General features: G+C 45.7%; 1 pseudogene; it reads right to left on the bottom strand.

The window, feature by feature from the left end:
- Positions 1-1931: 1931 nt before the first annotated feature.
- Positions 1932-2889, bottom strand: LOC147711456 (uncharacterized; annotated as a pseudogene).
- Between the last annotated feature and the right edge of the window lie 2605 nt (positions 2890-5494).

The raw sequence follows: 5494 nt of genomic DNA, 5'->3' as shown, positions 1-5494 counted from the left end.
CATTATGGGTACCATCATTCTGTACTGACATACCAGGGCGCTGGGAGAAAAAATCAGGCATAGAGTGTTGTTCGAATGTGTACACAACTGTGTCCTGGAGATCACTAACCCAGTTTGATATTTGTTCTGTGTCTTTCTCCTTACGTTGTGTGCGAGGGGTATATCTCCTTGGTGTTTTATTGCGACCCATTTTATACCTGACACTCCTTTTATGCTGACGGAAACGTCTAGGGACACCTTTCCCAGGGGCATTCACAGTGATATCAAGTACCCTGTCCCACTCGGTGTGGTCTACAGAGGGTGTGGAAGGTGTCGTGGGTACAGGGGTGGTGCAGCCATTGCTGGTGTATTCTTCATCTAGTATGTTACCAGGACTCGTTTTAGGCATGTGATATCCTACTGAGATGGTAGGCCTAACTTGACTTGATATAGCCTTCTCTCTCTCTGCTTGTAATGCAAGCCAATGGAATATAGCCATTGAAGCAACAAACATAACAAAGAATAACAATGATAATATACATATCTCTTTAATAGAGATCCTGGAGGGAGACGTTGGCCTGTTGCTGTTTCTTATCCCGTAGACTCTCATATGTTCTCCATAGTCTTTATCCTGGATCGTCAAGGGAAATAGAACGCCCTCCTTCCGATAAATGTTCAAGTCTCTGTTGGTGCCGGGTGGATCCTCACATGGTTCAAATGAACCCATGCTTTGCGTTCGGCAATTCGGACCGCAGTGGGTGAAGAGTCAATGACCAGGTATGGCCCCTCGTACTTAGGGTCTCTCCACTTCCGTACTTGCTTCTTTATGAAGATCTGTGTTCCAGGGCGGATAGGCAAAAGTTCATCGGAAATTGTGCCGTCCTTTTTCTTTGTCTTGGATGTCTGAATGGAAAGAAACCTAGCAGCACGGGTTAGGGCACACAAATAATCAAATAATTCAGCTTTCACAATCTCAGAAGACGTTTCATTGTCTACTTTAGGTCTGGTGGAAGGAACAACCATATTCATTGATCTGCCAGTGACAAGCTGGTGCGGTGTGAGGTGATGATCAGAGCTAGGGCTGTTCCTGAGTGCAAACAAAGCAATTGGGAGGCAATAGAGCCATTTCTTTCCAATAGTGGCACTTATTTTGCTGATCTTGGCTTTGAGCAATCCGTTGAGGCGCTCACAAATACCATTGCTCTGTGGGTGATAGGCTGAAGTAAGTTTATGTTTTAGTCCTAACATGGTGGCTATTATCTCAAAGATGGAGTTTGAAAAATGGCCGCCATTGTCACTGCGGATAGATTCTGGTAATCCCCAGCGACATATGACCTCACGAAGTAGGAAGGTAGCTGCGGCCTTAGCGTCACAATGGACACAAGGTCCAGCCTCAATCCATCGTGAGAAGGGACATACTACCACGATGAGGTATCGGTAGTTGTTACATCTGTCAAGCATGTCCACATAGTCAATGTGGAGTTCCCTGAAGGGACCCTTAGGCCTTGGTATTGTTGAAGCAACTGTTTTCATAGCTGGGTTGGGTGAATACTGCTGACAGATAAGGCACTGATGGACAAAGAGTTGTATCTGCTCATGTGCATTGGGGATGAACCATTCTGCCTGCAGGTTAGAGGACATGATATCACGAGGGACATGTGTAGGAAGGTGCAGCTGGGTAAGTCCTATTTGCAAAAGAGCCTGTGGCATGACAGGCTTCCCTGTCATTGTCTGTCTGTAAATAAAATCTGAGGCATCCTGTTGTACTCCCCTCTTCTTCCATAACTCTTTTTCTTCAGCTTGGGCACTTTCTTGTATCTCTCTGAGGTGCAACTGTGCAATGATGTCAAACTGCTGTGTGTCATCAATTGTATATGGAAGTGTTGGGTCAGGTGTATCTGGGAGTGGTGACTTACTGGTGTCCTCATCTGCGTTTTGCATATCTTCCTGCGCTATTGGGGGCGTATTTTTGGCAAGCAAGATGGGGGTGCAGTCAGTCTGTGTCGGGGATGGTTGTTGTGTACAACTTTGGCCTTTTGCTGCTGCTTTAGCAGCCCAATCTGCCATTGCATTTCCTCTGGAAACAAAATCTTGGCCGTTCGTGTGTGCTGCACATTTCACTACTGCTACTTCTGCTGGCAGTGTCAAGGAGTCAATTAGTTCTGCAAGTAACTGTCTGTGCATTACAGGCGTGCCATCTGTTTTAAGAAACCCGCGCCTTTTCCATCTCAATATGCTGGAATGCGTTGTTGTGGTGACATATGCTGAATCAGAGTACACAGTAATTCTTTCATTAGCTCCATGCTTCAAGGCGGCTATTAATGCCACCAACTCAGCTGCCTGGGCTGAGTAATGGGGTGGTAATGTTATCTGCTGTACAATGTCCAGAGTGTCTGAGGAGTTATTCTGTTGTGCTCTGACTACAGCTGCCCCTGTATGCCTGATCCCTGTCTCTTGATCAATCGTAGAAGAACCATCAACAAAGTAAATTACACTGTCTGGTAATGGGTCTTCCTTTGCTGTGCCTGACTCATCTGGGCAGTATGTGGCACAATCATGGGTGTCATCGTCAGCTGTCGCAATCGGATGTGCAAAGAACGTGGCTGGATTCACAGTGTGGCATTTTACAACCTTCAACGAAGGTAATGACAGTATGACTTCATATCCTGATACTCTCTGTGTGGTAAGAGTTGTTTTAGCTTTCTGTATTATTGCAAAGACAGCATGCTCAGTGTACAGCGTCAGAGGGGAGCCCATGACTATAGGGGTGCTTTTCTCAACGGCGAATGCTGCTGTTGAAAGAGCCTGTTCACAAGGATAGTGGCCTTTCATCACTGAGTCTAACATGCCACTGAAGTATGCAATTGGTTTGGGACCCAAGGGGTATTTCTGGGTGAGGACTGCTGTCATGACCTGTCCATTACAATGTGTGAACAGATAGAATTCCTTTGTATAATCAGGAGATCCCAACACTGGTGCATTTGTAATCTCATCTTTTAATTTTACAAAGGCTGATGTCATTTCAGGTGTCCAGTCAATCTTGTTATGCCTGTCCTTAGCCATTTTGACGGCTTTCAAGAGTGGTCCAGTTATAGTAGCATAATCAAAGATCCACTGTCTGACATAGTTCACTAGTCCCAGGAACTTTTGCATGTCTTTAACTGTCTGTGGTTCTGGAGTATTCCTTATTGCTTCTACTCTTCCTGGTGTAACTCTTCTTCCTGATGCTGAAATCAGTTGACCTAAATACTGTACTTCTTCCTGACAGTATTGTAGTTTTTGCTTGTCTACTTTGTATCCTCTATGTGCTAATGTTGTAAGCAGAGCAATTGTATCTTTTCTGCATTCTTGCTCTGTCGCACTGCAGAGGAGTATGTCATCGACATATTGCAGCAAGGTGCTGTCACATTGGAAATTTGATAAGTCATCCTTGACAACTCTGTTAAACACACTGGGGGACTCACAATAGCATTGAGGGAGCCTTTTGTACGAAAATTGCCTATGTCTGAATGAAAATGCGAATAGGTACTGGCTTTCAGGATGCAGTGGGACACTGAAAAAAGCATTTTTCAGGTCAATGACGGAAAAGTACTTTGCATTTTGTGGGATGTTAGTAAGGATCACTGAAGGGTCAGGGACGATGGGAAACTCAGGTATCACTATGCTGTTAATCGAGCGAAGATCATGTACTAGCCTCCATTGATTTGTTTGTTGTTTCCTCACAGGAAAAAGACAGGTGTTGCAAGGTGAGATACAAGGATATATCACACCTTGATCCAGTAATGCTTGAATTGTTGGGGCTATTCCTTCTTCGGCTTCTTTGGACAAAGGGTACTGGCGCACTCTGGGAAGAATGGCGTCAGGTTTCAGCGTCACTTTGAATGGTTCTGCTGATCGAATGAGCCCCACATCATTGGGACCTGTAGTCCAAAGGATGTTGGGCACCTGAGCTAGGTCTGAGTCACGTGCTGTATCAATTACTGTGGGTTGTGTTGGTGTTCTTATTTCAACTGTCACTGACACAGGGACTGGAATCTGGTATACAATGTCTTCTCTATCACCGAATAATTCCTGATCTGTAATGTCTCTTACCCGATGTCCAGGCTCAATAAAAATGACACAGGCCCATGACTGGCCATAGTCATCACATGCTATAAAGACACCATATGTTGGTGTTATGTTAAAGCATTGTATTCCTAGGATCATATTTTTGTCTGGGCCTGGCATGTCCTGTAATTGAGGACGGAAAAGAAATTCTTTGGGTAGCTGTACAGTGCGCCCCGCCATCTCTGGTGAGTTGGCAATGACCATTTGCACAGCTGTGGAGAATGCTAGTTCATCCACTGGGCGAGCTCTAATTTGGTCTCTCATGGAAGAGTCCACAGTGACAGCCATCATTCTTGTCAGTGATGTGCCAGGGATGGAGCAAGTCATTGTGCCTTTTTCATCAAAATGAATTGTCATGTTTAATTTGGCCATAAGATCACGGCCCAATAAATTTACGGGGGATTCTGTCGAGTAAAGCAGTCGTTGCTGAATGTTTTTGCCTCCTATTTTCATTGGTACTGGCTTGGTGAAAGGGACCCTTGTAATTGCCCCAGAGAAACCCTGTGTGTCTACACTTTGATTGGAAATAGGCAGTGCTCCCTCTGTTATACAGGAAAATGTTGCACCTGTGTCAATCAGAAACTTATACGTTTTGTTGTTGATCGTGACATACACAACTGGGTCCTCTCTAATATTTGTGAGGCACGACAACAAGGGACACACTAGGGTCTTCTGTGGGCTATCCTAGCTGGTGTACCTTCCAGCCTGATGTTGCTGGATTGTACCCTGCAGAACCGGATTGGCGGGCTGCAGTACTGTGGCTCCCTGAGGTACAAGAACCTGTGTCTGTGGCACCATTTGGTACACAGGCACCTGTTGTTGAACCAATTGTGGCTGTGTCTGTTGGACTGGTGTCTGTAACTGTACTTGCTGTAACATTGGCTGTTGCTGTCCTGCAGACGGGTAGGTGTACACTACGTTGGGCTGCAGTGGCTGTGTCTGCTGCTGAACGTATTGCACTGGTACCTGGACTTGCTGTGGTTGGCCTCTGCCTGCTAATTCTTCATACATTTTAGTGCGGCATTCCCTTATCATGTGTCCTGGTCGCTGACAGTGGTAGCACAGTGGGGGTCCTGGCTGCTGTGTGGGTCTTTGATAGCCCATCCCCCTACCTCTTCCTCGCATTCCCGATGACCTTGTTTGTCTGTTATCATAATACTGTTGTTGCCTCTGATTGTTTCTGGGGTGCTGTGCCTGTGTCTGCTGGACTGCTGCCTGCGTGTCTCCTTGTAATGCGCTCTGGGCATTTTGTGGAAATTGGGTGACAGTAGTCATTTGACTCACTGGTGTGGCTACCATTATTGTGTCCACAGCCTCCTTTTTCTTTAATTTCTGTTGCACCAATTTAGCTGCCGCATTTTCAATTGCCACCTGCCTCTTCTTCTCCTGCTCTTGCTCCTTTTTACAG

The sequence above is a fragment of the Lissotriton vulgaris genome, chromosome 5 (genome assembly GCF_964263255.1).
Source record: "Lissotriton vulgaris chromosome 5, aLisVul1.2, whole genome shotgun sequence".
NCBI classification, from domain to species: domain Eukaryota; kingdom Metazoa; phylum Chordata; class Amphibia; order Caudata; family Salamandridae; genus Lissotriton; species Lissotriton vulgaris.
The sequence above is the reverse complement of the archived record's forward strand: the minus strand, read 5'-3'. Positions and strand labels throughout refer to the sequence as shown.